This window comes from Canis lupus, chromosome 15 (assembly GCF_003254725.2).
Source record: "Canis lupus dingo isolate Sandy chromosome 15, ASM325472v2, whole genome shotgun sequence".
NCBI classification, from domain to species: domain Eukaryota; kingdom Metazoa; phylum Chordata; class Mammalia; order Carnivora; family Canidae; genus Canis; species Canis lupus.
Window position 1 is genome coordinate 42,664,059 of NC_064257.1, and position 24,028 is coordinate 42,688,086.

At 42.7% G+C, this 24,028-nt stretch overlaps 1 long non-coding RNA gene across 3 annotated transcripts; it reads right to left on the reverse strand.

The window, feature by feature from the left end:
- Window positions 1-2,539: 2,539 nt before the first annotated feature.
- LOC112654745 (uncharacterized) lies at window positions 2,540-17,804 on the reverse strand. 3 transcript variants are annotated; one of them, XR_007402280.1, is made up of 6 exons: window positions 17,758-17,802; window positions 12,123-12,230; window positions 11,404-11,468; window positions 3,648-3,986; window positions 3,312-3,406; window positions 2,540-3,106 (listed from the first exon to the last, which is right to left on the reverse strand). It is a non-coding gene; the product is annotated as an uncharacterized LOC112654745 (long non-coding RNA). The 3 variants fall into 3 exon arrangements; XR_003133320.3 differs by having other exon boundaries at window positions 3,312-3,986; XR_003133318.3 differs by lacking the exon at window positions 12,123-12,230 and having other exon boundaries at window positions 3,312-3,986; window positions 17,758-17,804.
- Between the last annotated feature and the right edge of the window lie 6,224 nt (window positions 17,805-24,028).

Here is a 24,028-nt window from a genome sequence, read left to right on the forward strand (position 1 = left end):
CCACAAGGATGAACCTTGAAAACATGATGCAAGTTCTTTCAAAGCTGGACACAAGATCACAGAGCATGTGATTTCATTTATATTAAATGCCTAGAAAAGGGGCTTCTGGGCAGCTCAGTCAGTTGAGTGTTCTGCTCTGGTCATGATCTCAGGATCCTGGGATTGAGCCCTGTTTGGGGCTCCACACTCAGCAGGGAGTCGGCTTCGTTCCCTTTCTCTCTCCCTCTCCCTCCACCTCCCCCACTGCTCACACTTTCTCTCTCTCTCTCAAATAAATAAATCTTTTAAAAAAGGTGTTCTTACCTTTCTAGTCAATAAATGTATCATAAGGAAATGATATGTAATGCAGGTAATAAGATATTCAGAAGAGCATGTTAGCAGTAGAAAAATTGGGGGAAACCTATGTGGTAGGCAGACTCTAGTATGATCCCCACCTCCTGTAGTCACAGTTTTGTGCAATCCCCTCCCCTAGAGTACGGGCTGGACTTACTGACTCACCTCTAATGAATAGAGTACAGCATGCACAATTAGATTATAAGAAGACCCTGAATTCTTGAGTAGCCTTCCTCACTTTCTCTTTATAGATAGGCAGATGTCTCCTGATACCAAGATACCTACTGACATCTACCTATTGAGAGTGGGAGAAAGGAACTGATGTCTCCAACCAGCAGCCTGCAGGGAACTGAATTCTACCAATAGCCGAGTAAGCCTGGAAATGGGTCTTCCCCAGTTTGAACCTCAAGATGACCACAGCCCACCCAGCATCTTGGTTGTGTCTTTGAGAAGCCCTGAGCCAAAGCCACTCGCAGATTTTCACCCTACAGAAACTTAAAACTTGTTTCGAGCTGTCTTGTTTAGGGGGGAATCTGTCACACAGAAATAGATAACTGATACAAACTAACTGTCTAACAACTTGAAAATGGTTAAAATATGTCATGAGCTAGAATAGTATACTACTATTTCAAATACATTTTTTTTAATACTACTTTTTATACTACTTAAAAAAAAGACTTTGGTTTGGTGTAATTTATTTCTTGATGATATCGTCTTGTGTTTTTTTCTTGGTGGCAGCACTAGAGACAGAGAGATGGAGAGTAGGAATGTCTGGGTGGCTCAGTGGTTGAACATCTGCCTTCTGCTCAGGGTGTGACCCAGGGTCCTGGGATCGAGTCCTGCATTGGGCTCCCCTCAGGGAGCCTGCTTCTCCCTCTGCCTGTGTCTCTGCCTCTCTCTGTATGTCTCTCATGAATAAATAAGTAAAATCTTGAGAGAGAGAGAGAGAGAGAGAGAGATGAAGAGTAGTACATAGACCGGCAATACATTTTAGAGGTAGAACATTTTTGTTCTAAAAATGGAATAGTTGAAGAAATGGGGTTTCCTCTCAAGGAATTAGCTTGGCTAACCTGAATGGAGGACTCTAGAACTAGACTTCTTTGTATGACATCCTGGTGTGGTCAACTGCCAGTGGGGGACCTTGTGTCCCTGGACCACACAGTCTCTGCTGCCTCAGTCTCCGTACTTGCAAATCAATGCTTTTCCTCAACCGTTTTGGAGATAACACTGTCATGCAAGGTTATGGGGAGACATGCATTAGTATAAAGTGCTTAGAAGAGTGTCTGAAAATCGAAAATGGAAACATCAAAAAAGGGCCCAGATTGTTAGCCATTGTTACTATGGTTATAATTATTGAGATGAGGACAACTGAAAAAAAAAATTAAAACCAAGAATGACATGATAGCCATCAATACTTCTTTATTATAGTCGAAACTTGCCATCTTTTTTTTTTAAGTTTTTATTTATTCATGAGACACACACACACAGAGAGAGAAAGAGAGACAGAGACAGAGACACAGGCAGAGGGAGAAGCAGGCTCCATACAGGGAGCCCGATGTGGGACTCGATTCCAGGACTCCAGGATCACGCCCTGGGCTGAAAGCAAGTGCTAAACCACTGAGCCCCCCAGGGATCCCCAATCTTGCCACTTTAAAGTTTATCTAGTTTACCTAGTTATAGTCATTTATATGCTATGTCATCATTAACACCATCATCACTGTGGATTAGAGGTGTCTGGGGGAGGAATAAAAGGGCAATAAATTTTAATAGGGACTCTAGGGAATGGTCCTACCAGGGAGGGGTGATGAGGCAGGTTGAGCAGCAGGAAGGAACTGCTGACAGAGGTACCTGAAGGGGAGGAAACTGGAGGCCACATATCTCCCTCCCACTTCTGGGTCCAGGATGCTCCTAATGAGCTCCATTAGTGGCTCTAAGCACTGAAAGGATTATGATGGTGCCATGTCTCCCATATATGATTTAAAACAAAAAGGATGCTTCATTGTAAAATACATGGAGAAAGTCCCCAAAAGTTTTGGCTTTCTCCAAAAAAATGGACACCTTGATACCTTGATATGTTTTTCAAGATCAGATTCTTCCTCCCAAATATTTTCCCATTTTTTGTGTCTCTCTCTCTCTCTCTCTCTCTCTCTCTCTCTCTCTATATATATATATATATATATATATATATATATATATATTCCTGCTTTATTGCTATCTAAGCTCATTCTTGGTTTGCATAATAGGTAATTCCGCCTGGAAGGTTCTGGCCACTGACAAGGACCTGAGCAAAGTTATCTGGCAGGTTCTGTGGAGGTTATGATCACCTGCCTCAGGACTCTTACACTTCCCCTTGTCTCGGAGACCATGCCACCACCCTACCTTTGTCTTGACACAGATTGAGTCCAATGAGAGTCCTAACCAATCAAAGGATACAAATTATAAGCACAGATTGAATTTACATGACTGAATTTTCCGAGCCTAGAGTGATAGTCTTTTTAAAAGGCATTTATGACCTCGCTTTGAGAAGTTGCTGAGTTTTACAAAACACAAAGGATGTCCCTCCCAACTTGGCATCCCCCGCCTTAATTATCTTTCTTAATTAGCATTGTCCTACCTGGAAAGGCCTCTCCCACCTTGGTTTGCTTACTGAAAATGTCACAGATTCATTTGCCGAATTGCGAAGAAAGGCCTGAAATCTTCTAGCTCAAAGGTTATGAACTCCTACCCAGCCAGTGCGGTCTTTGGAGGCAGCACACATATTTTTATTTGACCTCTAGAAGGGTTGGAGTGGAGAGTGAAGAATTTAAGTCATTTGGGAGTGATGGTTTCCTTCATTTGCCCCAGACCCCAACCCCTGGCTTCCAGCAGGCTATTCCTCGGATTTCTGTGAACTCACTGCCCCCCTGATGACAGAGCTGAGTTATGTCCACTGTTGCTGGTTATACCTCCAACTACCCCAAGTAAAAACCCTTCCTTACCCAGGACTGTAAACTTGACACCAAGGAGAGCGGGGTGGGTGTCAGTCCATCTCTGGTCCAAGGGGGAGGAGCCTTCTCTGGCCTGGCCACCAGCCCTAGGGAGAGAGCCAACACACACACACAGAGAAGCAGAGAGGAGAAACAGAAGAGAGTCTGGTCTCTCTGGTTCTTCGTCTAAGCCAATCCAAGTCGAGTTTCCCTCTCTTGAAAAGAAGTGCTGAGTAACATCACGTGTCTAGTCCCTCCCAGGAATAATAACCACAAAGGGGAAGTTAATTTTGTCCATTGTGATGCTGCTTGCCATCTCCTTTTGTCTGCATGAATACACATACCCACCTCTCCACCAGCTTTGTGGGTGATACACAATGCAAAAGAAGTCATTACAGAGCTTAGAATGAGGGAGATGAGGGAGACACACTGGCTTGCATCCGATAGAGCCAAGGAAGGTGGCACGCAGACAGTGGGAGATGCCCTGAAAGGAATCAAGAAGGGGAGAACTGTGAATTGGACTCTCATTTCAGACATTTAATAATAACAGCTCTGGTTACCCATGAGGCAAGCATCCTCTTCATCAGAGCTGGCTCCCGGAGGCACTCAGAAACAAAGTGACAGGGTTTGACTCCAGTCTGGGTGACTTCAAAGTTTCATCTTTATTTCACCAACTAGGGTATGTTCCTGGCAAGAAAGGGAAAGCTTCCTATAACATAACATTTTCTCAGGAAAATGGAAATCCAGATGTTGGAGCTGGCTATCCTCCCTGCTCCCTTCTCAGAGTGGCTGGTCAGCTTCATACACCCTCTTTCTTGACATCAATAGGAATTTGAGCTGAATCTACTGGCTCATTTCATTCCTGGTTCTCTGAAAGAGGTCCAGCTGCTTATCAGTCAGAAGGCAGACCTGGGCAAAGGCCCATTCAAATAGATACATCAAACCTATCTGAAAGCAAAATGATGAAAACATTCTTAAATGTCTAGGGCAGGGGTTGGCAAACTATGGCCTGCAGGCCCGTCACCTATTTTAATAAAGAAAGTTGTGTTGGAACACAGCCACACCATTCATTCAAGTATTATCTCCGGCTGCTTCCCCATGACCGGGGCAATCGAGGAGTTGTGTTGCAGACCTCTAAAATACCTACCACCTGTCCCTTTAAGAAAATGTTTGTTGGTCTAGGGCAATGCTTGAAACCTACAGAAGTACAGAAGTACAGAAGTCCGGGGCCTATACAGGAGTTTTTAAGCCACTTCTCCCCAAGCTGAACTGCCCCTTGGATCTGCCCCTCAGACAATATCCTGGTGCTCAGAGAGCAAATGTTATCACATCTAAATCAGCCTTATGTTTTGTTCCCACTCCCACCTACTCTGCCACTCATTTGAATTTTCCACATCCACAGCCTACACAATAAATCTTACCTCTGCCTCCTACTCCTTAAATCACATACTCTCCTTTGCCCAGGCCTGTTTCCACCACCTTCTTCCAACTGTGAAACTCAAGCTCAGAGTTTGGTCAACAAGGGAGGTATCAGCAGAGAAGAGTGGGCTGGTGTATTTATTTCCTCTGTTATTTCCTGTTGGAAGCTGTGGGTTTGTGGCTTCCTCCTATCAAAGTACAGTCCTGTCTGGGCAGCCCCTTCCATTCAGCTACTCTCCATAGATTCTGGAACTATTCAGTTTCCTTGCTCCTTGAGACCTCTGGGTACTAATGGTTTCCTGATGTTGTAAATGTAGGAGAAATACAGTCTCCTATGGATTTTCCTAAACCCCACTCACATCTTTGGCCCTCTGTATATCTTTGGATAAATGTCTCTTTGGATCCTTTGCACATTTTTTAAATTGGGTTATTTATCCTTTTTATTGAGTGGTAAGAATTCTTTATATATTCTGGGTATAAATCCGCCATCAGATACAGGATTTGCAAATACCTTTTTTCATTCTATGGGTTGTTGTTTTTTTGTTTCTGTTTTTTTTTGTTGTTGTTGTTGTTGTTTTTAAGATTTTATTTATTTATTAGAGAGAGAGAAGGAGGCAGAGACACAGGCAGGGGATAAGCAGGCTCCACACAGGGAGCCCAACGTGGGACTCGATCCCAGGTCTCCAGGATCAGGCCCTGGGCTGAAGGCCAGGCTAAACCACTGAGCCACCCGGGGTGCCCAGGCCTATATTTGTTTTTTTACTTTCTTGATGATGTCCTTCAAAAGCACAGAAGAGGACAGCCTGGGTGGGCAGCCCGGCCTATATTTGTTTTTTTACTTTCTTGATGATGTCCTTCAAAAGCACAGAAGAGGACAGCCTGGGTGGGCAGCCCGGGTGGCTCAGCGGTTTAGCCTGGCCTTCAGCCCAGGGCCTGATCCTGGAGACCTGGGATCGAGTCCCACGTTGGGCTCCCTTTGTGGAGCCTGCTTCTCCCCTGCCTGTGTTTCTGCCTACCTCTCTCTCTCTGTGTGTGTGTCTTGAATGAATGAATAAATAAATAAAATCTTTAAAAAAAAAAGCATAGATTTTCATTTTCATGAAATACAGTTAAATCTATTTTTTTCTCTAATGCTTTTGGTGCTGTATCTAAGAAGACCTTGCCTAACCCAATGTTTCAAAATTTGCTCCTGTGTTTTCTTCTAAGAATAGCTTTTACATTTAGGTCAGTTTGGAGTTGATTTTTGGGAATGGTGTAAGGAGGGATCTAGCTTCATTCTTTTACATGTGAATATCCAGTTGTTACAGCACTGTTTGTTGAAAAGAGTAGTATTTTGTCATTGAACTGTCTTGGCACAGAAACAACAAACAGAAAATCAATTAGCCATAAACATGAGGGTTTATTCCTGGACTTTCAATTCTGTTCCATTCATCTATATGTCTTTCTTTATGGCAGTATCACACTGACTTAGTAATCCATTTTTTTTAAAGATTTTATTTATTTATTCATGAGAGACACACAGAGAGAGAGAGAAAGGCAGAGACAAAGGCAAAGGGAGAAGCAGACTCCATGCAGGGAGCCTGACGTGGGACTTGATCCCAGGTCTCCAGGATCACACCCTGGGCCGCAGGCAGCGCTAAACCGCTGCGCCACCGGGGCTGCCCTAGTAATCCATTTTTAATGTATTTTGCAATGGTATCAATTCACAATGGATTGAAAAAGAGAAACCCCACTGTGTGTGTGTGTGTGTGTTTTCCCCCAACACCAACAAGCAATTCTCCAACAACAGCTGAATGTCACAATTCAACTGAATTCTGAAACTATCTCCCTGAAGATAGTGTCAGAGGCCACACAGGTCAAGGGCTCAATCCCACAAGACTGTCTGTACTCCCTTCAAGTTGCCAGTCAGAAGTCCATGTTGTCACTTGCACTTCTGACCATGGACTATAGATTGGAGATTTCCATGACCCCCTCCTTGGGTTCAATTAATTCGCTAGAACAGCTCACAGAACTCAGAGAAACATTTACTTATATTGACCAGTTTATTATAAAGGATATTATAAAGGAAACAGATGAACAGAGCGAGGAGAAGCCTAGGGCAAGCTGTGTCCGATGGGGCACAGAGCTTCTGTGGCCTCTCTAGGGGCGCCACTCCCAGCACTTCCCCATATTTGCCAACCTGGAAGCTCTCCACACCCAGACCTACTGGGGTTTTATGAGGCTTCATTACATAGGCATGATTGATTAAATTTTGGCCACTGGTGATTGAACTCAATCTCCAGCTCCTCTCTCCTCTCTGAAGGTGGGGGAGAGTCCAATTCTCTAATTACCTGGTTGGTTCTCCCGGCAATCAGCTCCCATCCTTTGTGGCTTTCCAAAGTCACTCAATGACATAAACTTGGATGTGTTTGAAAGGGGTTTGTTAAAAACATCAAGACACTTTTATCCTCTTCTTACTTAAAAAATTCTAAAGGTTTTAGGAAGACCAAATACCTATTTCTTATACTAAACCTGGGGCACCTGGGTGCTTCAGTGGTTGAGCGTCTGCCTTTGACTCAGGTCGTGATCCCCAGGTCCAGGATTGAGTCCCACATCGGGCTCCCCACAGGGACCCTGCTTTTTCCCCTCTGCCTCTGTCTCTGCTTCTCTCTATGTCTCTCATAAATAAATAAATATAATCTTCAAAAAAAAATCATGAAACCTAACTGGATCCTCACCACAAATAGCTTGAGACACCTGTCAGGTGAATTCTTCCTGTCTCCTCCCAACTGATCTAGACTGTGAGTGATGCAGCATGAGGCAGCACATGCTCGTTCCCTCATACAGCCTTCCCAGTAGCATTGTAATTGTGTAGCATTCTGTCTTCTTATCTTCACCATGAATTCTTGGAAGGCTAGGGCATCTTTTGTTATTCCTAGCATAGGAACAAATATAGACACTCCATAAGTGTTAGTTAAATGAATATATAAATGAATAAAATGATTTTTTTCCCCATGGGCAAACTAAGAAAACAGCCTTCACATTTGGATTTGAGGATTGTGAACAGAGCTTGGTTTACACACATCGAGATGCCCTGATAGAGTGTTTCTTAAGCATCTGTAGAAATGCTATGTTAGCCAAAACAGGGAGAATCCTATGCTCCAATGAGATTGAAAATTCTGAGTTCAAAAGTAAGTGGGGAAAAAAATTATTTTAATTGCAGGGCTTTTTAGAGCTTGTATTATATAATGTGCATCATGACTCTCTAATTTGCTTGCAGCATTTCCCTTTTCTGGAAAAATATTCCTCTGGGACTACTGTTCTGTGGGCCACATTTTAGGAAATGCTTATCTTATCTCCATATTTAAATTTAAAAGAAGATGAAACCATCCTTTGCATTCAGTGAAGTTCAACAAACATTTACTGAGTGCCTACCCTGTGTCCTAGGACCCAGATGGTGCACTGCACAATGCCAAGAAGCACCACTCACTTAGACTCTAACGAATGGGATCCTCTGGAGTTGTGCAACATGTTGGCTCACCCCACTTCCTACACCTGTCATATCTCATTTTCCATTTTAACTCATTCTCCACCACACCATACCACCACCACGCTCAGAGTGTGCCTAGCACACTCGACTATTTCACATCATAAGAACTGTAGAAAACTTAATTTGTGCACCAGCCCTCTCTCACTTGGAATGAGCAAATCACACCATAAATATTTACAAGATAAAATGCAGTCTGGCTTTGTCCTTTTCTTGTTTTTCTTCTTGGTGATATCAGGCTGTGTTTCTAGTGCTGAGTCCTATTTGCCTTGGGCCATTTTAAAATTGCCTAAGCTAGATAGGATTGAGCAGGCCAACTGTTGAATTCCAGAGACCTCTTAAGGTTCTAAGGGCAGTGCAGCGACCATAGAGGCAATTCAGCCAGGAGCCACTTACTTACTCACTAATGAAGGAAAGAACCGATGCTGGAAGGCCTGAGCCTTTGGAGTTGTCAATACACTTGCATATGAGATCACAAAAGTCCTTCAGGCTTGCTATCAATACAGATTTTTAAATACATATTTTGGAGGAAAAACTGATCTGTGGGGATGCTTGGGTGGCTCAGCAGTTTAGCGCCTGCCTTTGGCCCAGGGCGTGATCCTAGAGTCCCTGGATGGAGTCCCACATTGGGCTCCCTGTGTGGAGCCTGCTTCTCCCTCTGCCTATGTCTCTGGCTCTCTCTCTCTCTCTCTCTCTCTCTCATGAGTAAATAAATAAAATCTTTTATAAAAACCTGATCTGCAAATTCGAAGTTTCCCTGTTCTTTTGATCTTTAAGTCGGTCTATGTTTATCTTTTTTATTTTTTGGTTCATTACAGAATACTCATTAAATCCTGCTTAGAATGCACTCTTATCCCATTTTCAGAGTTACCTTTCAGGAGGGTTCACAGCTAGTAGCTCTCCCTGGCCAGTGAGGGCCCAGGGAAGATTATACCCTGTCCCTTCCTCCTAGCTCAAAACACTGTAGATTAGCTGATAATAAAACCAATGCACAGGATGGCCCCAAGTGGAAGATAAGACACCACAAGATGATGGAGGGGCATGAGGGAGTCCAGGGGCCCCTGGCCTGCCTGCCTGCCTGCAGTGTTGGAAGAATCCATGGGCAGACCATGGGCAGGCCTTTCAGTTTTTCTATTGCCCACTGGTTGAACTATTGCCATACCCAGGTGGTCACGACACAGAAGCTAGATCTAGGAATCCCACTGAATAGGATCTTTCAAAGTCCTCAGGCACAGACTGAACTTTATCAGTGGGGACTGGGAAGAAGGTCTGAAGTGAGATGTGTTCGGACCTTCTTGTGGCCTTTCTCTGGGCCACATGCTATATGAATTCTGACCAAAGGGTGGCCAGGCAGCCTGTGAGCCATGGTGGTGGGGGTGGGGGGTATGGAGGAGGGAGGACGGGAAAGCCAAAACGCATTCTCTAAGTGCAAACCAATAGTAGCTGTTCAAAACAGAATCCACGATCAGAACATACTGGAGTCCACTTAAGAAGGTGAGTTGTGGATATACTAAAGAAGGCTATGGAAGCAATCCAGGATGTTGAAAGTTGACAAAACCTAGAGATCTGCAGGACAAGAGGATCAGGCTTAAGTACACCAGATAATTCATCAATTTCTGCCCTAGGTGTTGGGCTGCCTTGTATACCGGGCAGAAGAGGCTCTGGGCATAGAGCTTGTGACATACTTGGGCCTATGAAAATATTTGGGACCTTGCAAAAAAAAATATTGCTCTAAAATGCAAAGAAAAAAGCTCGAAAAGTTAATAAATGTTAAATAAATGTGTGCGAAGTATCACATTTGTCAACTTTGTAAGTTGTTCAATCTAGTGTTCATAAACATGTTCTTCTACAGGAAAATAATTCACAGGTTAACATAATAGTTAAGAGCATAGGCTGTAGAACCAAATTGCCTGTATTCAAATCCTGACTCCTCCATTTACTGTGTGACTTTCATCGAGTTACTCAATCTCTCTGAGCTTCAAGTTTTCTCCTTCTTTGTAATCCTATGTAAAAAAAGGGAAAATTATGCCACCAACCTCAAAGACTGTCGGCAAGATTTAAATGAGCAAGGCACTTAGTTTGGTACATTCTAACTACTGGATATGTACTAATTGCTGTTATTACCATTATTTTCCCACTTGGAAAGCATTCCAAAATATGAATGGATTTCTAACAAATCATAGCTAAATTAAATGAGCTACTCAAGTAATTTCAAAACAAAATTCTAAAAATTCTTTCCAAAGGATTTCTTAAAACATTTTAGCAATGAAATTTCCAAGCAAATACAAATGTAAAGAAAGTAGTATATAATGAACCTCTGGACCTTTCACTCAGCTTCAACAGTTATCAACTCATAGATACTCTTGTTTCACCTATACCTTTACCCCTTCCCCTGCCCCTCAACCCAGGATCATTTTGAAAAAAAAAAAAAAAAAAAAAAGTCAGACACCCTATCATTTCATTTGTAAATATTTCAACTAAAACGTAAAACCCAAAACCCAAAAATAACATAAAAAAGTAATACCATCAAATATCTAGCCAGTGTTAAAACTTTTGTGCTTATTTATAGAATTGATTTTTTTAATAGTGTCTTTGAATCAGAATCCAAATAAAGTCAATTCATTGCAAATGACTACTCAAGTACTCTTAATCTAGAAGTTTTTGCCTTCATCTCCCTTTTACTTACAGTTTTTCTTGTTGAATAAAACAGGTTGATTGTCTTCTGGAATTTACTATAGTCTGGATTTTGCTATTTGGCACCTCATGGAATCATTTAACATGTTCTTAGAAGGAAGTTACATGTACCTACTTGTAACTAATAACAGTCTAGTTACTTGATTGGATTTAGATGCAGGTATTTTGAAGCCTCCTTCAGAGGTGCATCCATTAGGGCCACACCACATCTGGTTGTTGTTCTTTTTGAGATATTTGCGACCATTGGTGATCTTTGCTTAGATCCATTAATTCATTAAAAGTTGTAAAATGGTGATATTTTAATTTTATCATTCCTTTAATAGTTGGGATACTATAAAAAGAAATACCCTGTCATCAATTATTTGGTTATCCTGAAGTGGAGTTTGTGTAGAAAAGGCAAGAGAAATGTTTGATTCTTTCCTTTTACTTGCTAGTTTTCAAAATCATGACTTGGTGCTCTAGTACCTTTTGATGGTGCCCCAAGAGTGTCGGTGGTTATCTTGGTCTTAGTTCTTCACAGTGTGGTTATGCTGGCAATGAAAAAGTTCACATGCAGTATTAGATATTGCTTTTTTATCATTTAGTTCTTTTTATAATTACATAAAATATTACATGGTTCCTTGAATCTACAAAACAAAGTATATTCAAAGAAGTGCAGCTTTTATTTCTGTTCTATTTTGTTTCTTCCCTTTTTCTATAGAAAATTGCTTGTTGGGGAACCTGGGTGGCTCATTCAGTTAAGCATCTCAGGTCATGATCCCAGGGTCCTGGGATGGAACCCCGGTTCAGGCTCCCTGCTCAGTGGGAAGCCTGCTTCTCCCTCTGCCTCTCCCTCTGCTTGTGCTATCTCTGTCAAATAAAGAAATAAAATCTTAAAAAAAAAAAAAAAAACAAAAAACTTCCTTTTGATGATGGTATGTAGTTCCAGTGCCCTTTCTTGTTCCAAATAAGTAAATAAACACATTTATCGTTGTATCCCCCTCTTTTTATAGAAACATTGGTATAATCTACTCACTTGTCTCCATTTTGATCAAATAACAGTTACAGCAAAACCCAAAAAGTATATTTAATGTGTGATGTGGTTGGGTGCTATTCTAATTTCGCCATAACAGGTAGGGAGGCCTACAACAGTTCAGAAAAAGTCAAGCCAGCTGCTTTTATCTTCCCACCCAGACAAAATCTACCTCAAAGTCAGGCCAGTTTGAGGTCAATAGAGGGACTGCAATCAGCTGGCTGAACGTGGGAAGCATCCTGGAAGGGCAAGGAAGTGCAGCTCTTCCCAGAAGCAGTTCCTGTGAGGGTCAGGGTGCAGAGTTGAGTCTTCAACAACAGACCTTTGTTATGGGTTAGGAATTGAGGACCCTCCCAACTCTCAGAAGGTAAGGTGGAGGCTCTCCTTAGGGGAACCACACTGGCTATTTGTCTCTGATAATAACAGCACGTTAGAATGAATACTTCCGGGTAATCTTGTTTTGTTTTTTTGTTTGTTTACAGACTCAAAACAATCCCATCTAAAGCTATTAGGGATAAGCACTTAGTGTTATACTATATGTTGGCAAATTGAATTTGAATTTAAAAAAATGTAAAAAACCAAAAGCGATTAGGGATGTGGATTATCAGAGCTGGAGATGGTCCTTCCACGTAGAGAACAGGAGGCGGGTGGGGGCAGGCGGGGGCGGGGCCCGGACGCAGGTGCAGCGGAGGCCCCCGGGGCTGGGGGCAGGTGGACCTTTACCTTACCGGGTCCCAGCCAGCTCATCTCAGCCTCTTCCAGCCAGACGTTTTGTCCGGCTAAGCCAGCTCACTCCCCACCTCCCTCTGGGCCCTCAGAAAGCTGAGAAGGAGGCCAGGTCAACGGAGCAGAGCCAAGGAAGGGAAGGGGAAAGGGCAGGAGGAGAGCTAGAATAGTCTGGAGAGTAGCCCTCTTCTGCAGTCTCAGGTTGCATCTTTGTCACCAGGACTTGCTGGGAGATCTTGTCTTCTACAAAACATCTGCCCTCTCTTGTTCTAAAATCTGATTTATTTGCTCAGACTACCTTTGGTCTTCACTTAAAAGTGTATTTCCCCTGCTTTAAATATGACCCCATTTCTAATGAGAAGAGAAGAACATGGTAATTTGACTGTAGATAAGGCTCTGCCAGTGGGTCCCTGTGTCTTTTGCTGAAGAAAAAGGGTACAAGATAAATGATTATGGACAAAAGCACATGGATTAGGGCATATCCTATGTGGAATTCTATGTGGCCATGAAAAAGATGAAGGAAGACCTATATGTAATGATGTGGAAGGATATACATGGTATATTAATGGTTACAAAATAAATCAAGTTGCAAAATAGTATGTATGTTGGTAAATATACTAGTAAGGCTCATAGTGAACTGTTATCAAAAGTTCTTTCTGGGAAGTGGGATTGGAGGGTAACTGTATCAGTGGCAATGCTTTCTGCTACAAGTAAAGAAAACCCCAACTCGGTGGCTCATGCGATAAGGGAATTTATTATCTTGTAAAACAAGAAGTCCATGGGGAGAGGGATTCTGGGGTTTACTAACTCAGCTGCTCAGAGATCACTGGGGACCCCGGTTCTTTCCATCTTTTGGCATTGCCATTGTCAGCAATTAGGCTTTGTTCTCAGGCAGCTCCCCTCTTGGGGGAGAGGTACAGTAGTTTCAGGAGAAACACTCAAACTCCACGTCCCTGGCAGAGGTGGTCAAAGTCATCTGCAGAGGAGCCCCAGGTCTCCCAGAAAAAAGCTTGTCTCAGTATCCCTGTCACACTCCCTCATGCCTGGAAGCAGCCCCTGGGAAGCAGTGGCTCAGAGGCTCAGACACTGCAGCAACCTTCATTCACTCTTGCTCCCTGTAGCTGCAGATCTGAGAGGACATTCTCATGACATCCGCAAGCACTCTCTTTTAAGAACACATGCCGCAGCTGATGTCTCCTATATGTCACATACGTCACATGTCCCTGTCTCAGCCAACAAGACCACTATGATTGATTTAAAAATAAATCAATCAGAACCACACCTTAGACTCAGCTAGTGCCCAGCTCCCTGGAATCATTTGGCTATCATTCTTATCGGAGGATAAGAAACTGAAAAAAATTGTTCTTATCGGAGGATAAGAAACTGAAAAAAAAAATCCAGGCTCTGTTAGGAAGAAGGAAATGGGGAATGAATATTAGGTAAGTAACCAGTAGTGCCTGCTACAATGAGGGGGAACTTTTAAATCTGTATATTTCTGTGTAGTTTGGATTTCTATGAGTTTATCTTACTTATATAATAGTTATTTTGGTTGGGTCAGTTGAGACTGAGACTTGGCACCAGAAAGAAAAATATTTGATTACATGTCTATAATTTATAATCTGTAATCTTGGGCAAGTAATTTAACATCTTCAAATCTTTATTATTAAGAAAGTTTAAAGTAATTCTCAAGTTGCAAAAAAAGGACAGAAAACATTAAAGAGATACGGGTTTCTCTTATGTCTTGGGAAGCAAATTATTTCCTATCTGTAAAGACTTAGAAATATATGTGTTAGATTAACCTACTTGAGGTTTGTTATTGTTTTAATATTTCAGAGAACTGGAAAAATGTAGTTCCTCTAAGCATGTTAAAGAAAGTCAAAATGACTTCTTTTTAACAAGTTGAGTAAAATGTCCTTCTGTTTCCTCTCAACTAGTTTGTTGTTTGGAATGATAAAATAATATTTTTCCCAAAAAGTTAGGAGATTTGGGTATGATATTGCACAGAGATTTTGTTAGGTTTATTTATACATGTATTTATTTATTTAAATTCAATTTAATTAACATACAGTGTGTTAGGGATGCTTGGGTGGCTCAGAGGTTGAGTGTCTGCCTTTGGCTCAGGGCATGATCCGGGAATCCTGGGATTGAGTCCCACATCAGGCTCCCTGTGGGGAGCCTGCTTCTCCCTCTGCCTATGTCTCTGCCTCTCTCTCTCTTTCTGTGTCTCTCATGAATAAATAAATAAAATCTTTAAAAAAAACCATAGAGTGGGTTGGAGGTCCCTGGGTGGCTCAGCGGTTTGGCACCTGCCTTGGGCCCAGGGTGTGATCCTGGAGACCTGGGATCGGGTCCCACATCAGGCTCCCTGCATGGAGCCTGCTTTTCCCTCTGCCTGTGTCTCTGCCTCTCTCTCTCTCTCTCTCTCTCTGTGTGTCTCTCATGAGTAAATAAATAAAATATTTTTAAAAAAAACCATAAAGTGTATTATTAGTTTCAGAAGTAGAATTTGGTGATTCTACTGCACACCAGATTCTACTGCACATAACACCTAGTCATTTCATCTTGTACCCTCCTAAACTCTATCCCCCAGTTACCTCGTCCTCCCACTCCCCTCCCCTCCAGCAAACCTCAGTTTGTTTCCTAGAATTAAGAGTCTCTTATGGTTTGTCTCCTTCTCTGTTTTCATCTTATCTTTCCTTCCCTTCCCATATGTTCATCTGGTTTGTTTCTTAAATTTCACATATGAGTGAAATCATATATTCATCTTTCTCTGACTGACTGACTTCACTTAGTATAATATGCTCTAGTTTCATCCACATCATTGCAAATGACAAGATTTTGGTGTTTTTGATGGCTGAGTAATATTCCATTGTGTGTATGTGTGTGTGTGTGTATATATATATATATATATATATATATATATAATCTCTTATATATAAGAGATTATATAATCTCTTATATATATATAATCTATAATATATAAGGTTATATAATCTCTTATATATATATATAATCTCTTCTTTATCCATTTATCTCTTTTTTAAAGATTTTTTTTATTTATTTATTCATAGACAGAGAGAGAGAGAGGCAGAGACACAGGCAGAGGGAGAAGCAGGCTCCATGCAGGGAGCCCGACGTGGGACTCGATCCTGGGTCTCCAGGATCACACCCCAGGCTGCAGGCGGCACCAAACCACTGCGCCACCGGGGCTGCCCCATCCATTTATCTCTTGATGGACATCTGGTTCTTTCCATATTTTGGCTATTCTTGATAATGCTGCTATAAATATTGGGGGTGGCTGCATGGCTATTTTGAAAATGATCAGTTTAGTTTTATTTATTCATATACTTATATCTAATCTTGGTTCTTAATCATTTAAGATTGAATGGAAGCCCATTCTTTTAATATCACTTTGAGTTACCTTCTAAGAAAACTGGAGAGTTAGAGATCCATCATTAAATAGTAGATTAAGGTTTGGATATCTTCTGAGAGATGTGGAAGTTGCAGAGATGAAGTGGTCTTTAGTCTAGGAAGTGATGTAAGAATTCAGATCTACCCCCAAATTGTTTTTTTTTTTAATTTTTTTTCTACCCCCAAATTGTGGTGAGATCTTCAGAGTAATTTACCTTTCCTGCTTTTAAGTTTCCTCATTTGCAAAACAAAAATAGTTAAACTGTTTGAGGATTACACCCTATCAGTTATCTATTGATGCATAAAAAACTACCCTAAAATGTAGTGGCTCAAAACAGCAATCCTTTAATTTGCTCAGAGTTTCTTTGTGTTAGTAATTTGGACTGAGTTCAGCTAGACAGATTTTCTGAACTAGGTAGTCTTTCTGCTGGGTTCATCTGAAGTCACTCTTGTCGGTTGGCTGGGAGCTGATTGACCTAGGAGACCGTGCTGGGATGCTTATCTCTGCTCCTTAATTTCCAGTAAACTAGTTTAGGCTTCCTCATATGCCTTGCTCTGAGAGCAAGAGAAGAGACAGCAAGCCCCAGTGGTCAAGGGCTGCATCATGTCTCCTAATGTCCCATTGCTCAAAGCAAGTCACGGGGCTACACGAAAGATCAGTGTGGGAGGGGTCTACCCACGAGGTTGGCTACAGGAAAACCTCCCTGAGTGAGAGCCACTGTTGTAGCAATCTACCACTGGGATATCACATAAGTCAATCAGCAGGTATGAAGATACATATTGTAAACTTTAAAATACCAAGTGAGTTATAGTCATGACCCCTTGATGCCAAAACAAGTGTTGTTACTCAGGGTGCAAATACTTGGGGAAAAGAGTGATTTGTGAACTCAAAATGAAGCTTATCAATATATCAAAATTTTTGTTACTTTGAAAATGCTCTCCCAGAGGAAGGAGCTGTGAACAGTCCCACTTATTTATTTTTTTTTAATTTTTTTTTAAATTTTCATTTATTTATGATAGTCACACAGAGAGAGAGAGAGGCAGAGACACAGGCAGAGGGAGAAGCAGGCTCCATGCACCGGGAGCCTGATGTGGGGACTCGATCCCGGGTCTCCAGGATCGCGCCCTGGGCCAAAGGCAGGCGCCAAACCGCTGCGCCACCCAGGGATCCCCCCACTTATTTTTTTAAAAAATATTTTATTTATTCATGACAGAGAGACAGAGGCAGAGACACAGGCAGAGAGAGAAGAAGCCTCCATGCAAGGAGCCAGATGTGGAACTCGATCCAGGGACTCCAGGGTCACGCCCTGAGCCAAAGGCAGGTGCGAGACCGCTGAGCCACCCAGAGATCCTCCAAACAGTCCCACTTAGAATCCAACTTCAGTTTGACCCCTCTTCCTAGGAAGTTCTCTGCTCCCTATCTCTTCATTTCTTCTCATTGCGCCTGAATCAATTGCCTTCATACACTTAATACCGTTTATAAACTTTAACGATACACGATGTTTGTCATCCTTCTGCCCCAGGACGGTATATGGAAAGCTGCTTGATGACAGGACCCATGCTGGTTCCATCCCCCCCCTTATGCCCGGCATCCAGCACAGGAGCTGGCACACGATAGGAGCCTAATAAATATTTGTGGAGAAGTGAATGAAATGAAAAGCTACACTTACACAACAAGTATCTTCTGATGTTTCCCAGGGTCAGGCTTCTTCTGTTCTGAGAACACAATGAACTTTGTCTCTTATGGATGATTCATTCTATCAATAATTTGCCAGGGGTTGCAACTCATGTCTCTACCTCCCTCTTCTGTAAATCAGTTCTTCCCTCCGCTGTGGCAGAACCAGATCCCATGGATTTTACCTGAGCTCCCTCTGGAATCCCACCCTTACTCCCCACTGTCTTAGGGGTCTCTGTCACTCCTTACTGGGATTCCCACCCTGGATTGCTACCTGGGCTCCTTGCCAACAGTCTTTCCCAATCCTGCCTCACCTCCCCCTTAGCTGTTCCAGAGATCATGGTGAAAATATTTGAAAAACTAATTCAGGGGTTAAAGACCTCCCCTGCTCTCCTGAACCTAGAGATAAGGTCAAGTTCAAATAGTTTGGCACGAGGTTCAAGGAGTCTCCCCTGGGGCCCCTCCTCAGGCTCCTCTCCTGCGACCTCTCTTCCCCCCATGCAGCCTCTGCCCGGAAGGTTCCAGTACTGAATGAACATGCCTCCCCTGCTGCAACACCATAATTTGATGCCAGGCATCTCCTTTACAGGGCCTGTCTTCACCGCGCCCCCTGCAGCCAGCAGTCTCCCTCCTGACTCAAGATCTCATTCTCCGGAAGCCTGTTCAGTCTCCATAGTTCCTATCGCTATTAAAATCTTCATCTTAACGTGTCCAAAGTCCACAGTCACAGCCTCTGATGCTGCTGTTTCCAGCAAGGGAGGAGCATTGTTGGGAGAGATGAGGGAAGGAAGGAGGAAAGGAAAAAATTGGAAGAAAAAAAAAATTGTGTCCCACCGTTGGCACCCCATCCCTGACTTCCTTCCTTCTGCCCCCCTGTTCCACTAAGTTCCTCTGAAAGGCCTTTGGTGGGAATTATCTGTTGTGTTTTTCTGCCTGACATTCCTTCTGTCTCTGGAAATGGCATTCTTCTTCCTTTCTTTTTCCATTGGAAATCTGCCCTGTATAGTTTGAGCGGCTTTGGTTATAGCCACTTCCCAAGGAACTCCATGCCCTTGGACATGATGAATGGAAAAATTGGACACATGACCCAAGCCATACCATTCACAGCCCTCCGTGAGACATTTTTTGCCAAAGAAATTTGGGGAGATGCTTTCCATCCTTGGAGAATGCTAAGCTGGTAGGATGTAAATCTAGGTTTCCAGTAATCATTGTGATCTCCAGTAGCGAAGCCTTGTAGAGGGAGTCCTGATGACATCATTTGAGCTCCTGGATCAAGTTGTGCCTGAAGCCAACTAATTTTCTTTCCCATAAGCCAAGAATTGTCTTTTCATTTAATCTAGTTAGTTTGGAGTTTCTTCCAGTTGCACCTGAAGGAGTCCCCAATGCCTATACCTTTAAAACAAAAAATGCTTCATTATTATCTCAGGTTTACTCAGAGTAGGTGTGGATTAGACATGAAAAGTAAGGCCCTGGCCCCACAGCATGGTGAAGGAAATGTGCCTGAGGCAGAACCTTTGGATGAGGAAACTGTGTATCTATCTCTTCAGCCTTTCTTGAGCCAGTCTCTCACAGAGCAGCTTCATTCTTGTCTGGATATGTGGCAAGGAAGTAACCAGAAATCAGGCAAACCCATTTCCAAATATAAGTAACAAATGCAGGATGCCTGGGTGGCTCAGTTGATTAAGGATCTGCCTTCAGCTCAGGTAGTAATCCCAGGGTGCTGGGATCGAGCCCTGTGTCGGGCTCCCTGCTCAGCCAGAAGCCTGCTTCTCCCTCTGCCTCTGCCTACTGCTCCCCTTGCTTGTGCTCTCTCTCTGTCAAATAGATAAAATAAAATCTTATTTAAAAAAAACAAAAACCAAAATGCATTCCTTTGCCCAAAATAAACTCTTTAGTTTAGTTCTCTTTTGCATTACTAACACCTTAATTATTATTATTGTTACAAATGCTATCTGTGCAGCTGTTTTAAAAGGGCTGGGTTAAGAAACCTGGTGCTTGTTTTCCAAGTACTAAGTCTAGGGGCATTTCCACTCCTCACTCTCAGTAATTTCAGGGAAACATTGAGTTCATTCTTATGTATGCTCAGAAAAAATCCAAAATGAACACTTAGTTTCCAGGTCTTTCTGTCAAAGCCCATCTCAAGCACAAAAGGTGTTCCATGGCTACCGAATAGAAATAAAAAGAATCTTGAGAACCACCTCACAGATTGGAGAGTCATTGGCATTTAAGGAAGATAAAAGGAGAGAAGCCCAAGAAATGGAGGCACTTTAAAATCTCTTTATATATAGGACCTCAAAAGATATTCTTTTAAGTGGAGAATTTCTCTGTTTAGAGGTTTTTAGGGCAAAGCAAAATTATGGACCATTTTGGGAAAAGGGAAATTGTTAAAAAGGCAGGACTGACAAGAATAAACTAGTAGGGAAAAAAAATCTGCTTTTAAACCATTATTGGCAGTTCAAAGAAGGTCAGTGACCCCATATAGTGATGTTGAGAAAGGAGCATGGGTGAGATATCTGTGAGAATAAAATCAGTTGGGCTCTCTCACCAAGAGTCAGCCTCAGGACAACTTAATAAGTTCAGGACAACTTGTCTAAAAGGATCCATGAGAAGCTCTCCTTAGAAAGGTGTGTCCAGGGGGCATCAGGGTGGCTCAGGTGGTTAGGCATCAGACTCTTGATTTTGACTCTGGTTATGATCTCGGAGTCATGAGCCTGCTTAAGATTCTCTCTCTGCCTCTCCCTCTGCCCCTCTCACCCCCAGCCCTCTATCTCTCAACAAGAAAGGTATGTCCAGGAGGCCTGGGAAAAGATAACCTTTATACAGTTTACTTGTTGACCTTGCTTTCTTTTGTTCTGTAGCACCTTGAGATCATTGCTGAGTCCAAGTAAATAGAACATTTTATTTCTTCTTACATTTACTTGCTCATGTACTCATTTGACAAAGATAGTTTCTATTATGGACTAGGCCCTGATGAGCAGACTTGTGTGGCTCAGTGGGGAGCAGAAGGAGCTGGCTGGTAGAACTCCTGTCCCCACTCTCCCTCCTCACCACCTCTAACCTGTGCTGTTCAACAAATATTTATGATACAAGCATATTTTATGCTGGGCACCAGGAAACCATAGAACCAGTCATCCCCCTTTGCCATCATGGTGGCAGTTAGGGGTTGATCCCTAAAGAAGCTTAATAGGACACCCAATGACAACATTGCAGGAAAAGGCTAAAATGTAGCAATAGCATTAAAGTCAGGTCATGCATAGGGAGTAGCCAAAGTCTGCATCACAACAAAGGGTCTGGAGATGCCAGATGTGGGCACCATCGTCCTTTCTTTGCAAGGCTGAACAGATGTACTTTCTCTTTCGGATCAAGAACCACCAACATGTACACTCGACATCTTAGAATCAGTGTCCAAACTGCATGTGCAGGCTGGGCTTCTTAAACCCTGCTGGTCGCACAGGAGATTCTTGCTCTGGAACCATCCCAAAGGCAGAGCCCAAAGTGGGGGGTTCATTGAGACCAGGTGTACATCACCAGTCTCACCAGTATCAATCAGCAATGCTGACAAGCTGGTACAAAGTGCCCTGAAACTTGCTTTGGATCCATGGTACATTTTTTGTCTTGGCCAGAGGCCAGTGCTATCCACATCCATTTCTTACTTTAGCAACTCATCCAGGCCCACAGGAGTTAACTCTGGAATCCCTCCTTTGTTCATGCTATATCTGGTGAGTTTTAAGAAAATAAAATAAAACCTAGTCTGAAAAAAAAACAACAGCAGAAAATAATAAGTGTTAGCAAGGATGTGGAGAAATTGCACCCTACACTGTTGGTGGGAATGCAAAATGGTGCGGCCACTTTGAGAAACAGTGTGGAGATTTCTGTTTCTGCTGTTACCAGAGGACAGGATGCCTGGATGTTGCAGTAGCCTCTGCAAGGACAGTGGCTGGTCCTAACTAAGTTTTCTACAATTTTAATTTTTGTTCTTTCCCTGACCTGTTTTCCGTCCCTACTCCTGACTGCAACCTTTCATACACATCCTTTGAGAAGTAAACCTTCCTCCACCTGGTCCACAGAGACTAGTTACCACAATCTCTCCCATAACCTAAAGCCCTATAGGAGAATTCTATATCATGCATGATACCTTAAATACCGAAGGGTGGCTATTTCTCCCTGACTCTAGGCCATACCCACCTGCCATTCTAAGCACACCACTAATAGGAGAAGGCCGAGCTGGTAACGGATGGCGTGCCTGGTGAATTTGCACCCCTCTCCAGCCACACACACCTAGATGATCATATATACATTCTTTGTAGTCCCAACATTTCCCCCTAGATATCAACAATAAGACCAAATTTCATGCAACAGCTGCCTTTCTGTCTTCTTTTTCTCCTTGCTCTGTCCCCACTCACCGTGACCTTCCTTGGGCTATAATTTTTTTAAGTTTCTTCCTCTTTATTAATATGCTTTGCATCCATATGGTTCAAAAGTCAAAAGGTACCAAAAGGTGCATGCAGCAAAAGTTACTCTCATCTGTCTCCAGTTACCTAATCTCTTACCAGAAGTGAGAGATTACTTTTACTAGTTTATAAATGCTTTCAGAGATATTATCTATATTTATAAGTAAGTATATAGAGCAGCCCTGGTGGCGCAGTGGTTGGGGTCCCTGCATGGAGCCTGCTTCCCTCTCTCCCTGTGTCTCTGCCTCTCTCTCTCTCTGTGTCTATGAATAAATTTTAAAAATCTTTAAAAAAATAAGTAAGTATATATGTAGATTCTTCTTCTCTTTTAAAACTTTCTTTTTATTTTTTAAATATTTTATTTATTTGAGAGGGAGAGAGCACAAGCCAGGCTCGGAGAGGCAAAGGGAGGGGGAGAAGCAGACTCCTTGCTGATCAGAGAGCCTGATATCAGGACCCCGGGATCATGACCTGAGCTGAAGGCAGATGCTTAACTGACTGAGACAGCCAGGCAATCCCCTTCCCTTTTTTAAAAATGATAGTATGTTTTGCATATGGCTACATGCTGTGCTCTGGCTCTATTGTATTTAAGGACTATTTTAGAGAATGTGCACATTAGTACATAAGAGCTTGCTCATTCTCATTATGGGGTCCTAGCCTTCCATTTTATGGATATGCCATAATTTATTTAACCAGTCCCCTCTTGCTGGGTGCTATTCACTGAATGTTTGTGTATCCCTCCTTTGCCCCAAATTCACATGTTAAATCTTAATGCCCGAAGTGATGATATTAGGAGGTTGGCCTTTGGGAGGTGATTAGGCTGTGAGGGTGGAACCCCCAGGAATGGAATTAATGCCCTTATAAAGGAGATCCCCCCAGAGCATCCCAGAGCATCACCAGGTGAGGGTACAGCAAGAAGATGGCTCTCTATGAACCAGAAAGCTGATGTATACCAGACACCAAATTTGCTGGCACCTTGATCTGGAACTTCCAGCTCCCAGAAACGTGAAAATAAATTTACATTGTTTATAAACTGCCCAGTTTATGGTATTTTGCCATAGGAGCCCCAACGGGATGAAAACATTGGACATTTAGATTGTTTTTAATCTTTTGTTGCAAAAAACCTCCTTATTACAAAGAACCCATTATCACTTTGTACCTGTGGGATTACATCTACAGGATATGATGTGTTTAGAAGCAGAATTGAAGAGTTAGAGATTAAGGACATTTGTTGTTTTGAGGACAATTTCTGTGTTGCATTCGTTCACTCCCCTCGGCAATGTGTGAGAGCGGCCACTCCCCCCCCCCCCACCACCACCATGGTGTACCCCTGCTGTCACACTCCTAAGGGCCTGTTGCAGTGAGCAGAGCTGGCCAGGCTTCTTTTGCATAGAAATAGAAAAAAGTGTTAGGGGCACACTGGGCAAAAAGCAGTGAAACTCCTGCTCAGGTGGAGCTGGGGGTAGGTGATTTCTAAGCTGCGGAGCTCATGGCTGATGGTGATGGCTAATTCCACTGGGAGCAGGTCAAACAACTGACCTTCCCGGGGAAGGGATGGCATCTCAATGCATGGAGACGCCTGGAAACAGGGTAGCCTCAGGGACTCTGTCCTAAGGTGGTAATTTACATATTGAAAAAGCTTTAAAAGCACTGTCTTGGTCTCCTTGGGCTGCCACACCAAACAAAATACCGTAGACTGGACAGCTTAAACAGAAACTAATTTTCTTATCATTCTGGAGGCTGGAGTTCTGAGATCAGGGTCAATTTCCGGTGAGGACCCCCTTCCTGGCTTGCAGAAAGGCTGCCCTCTCACTA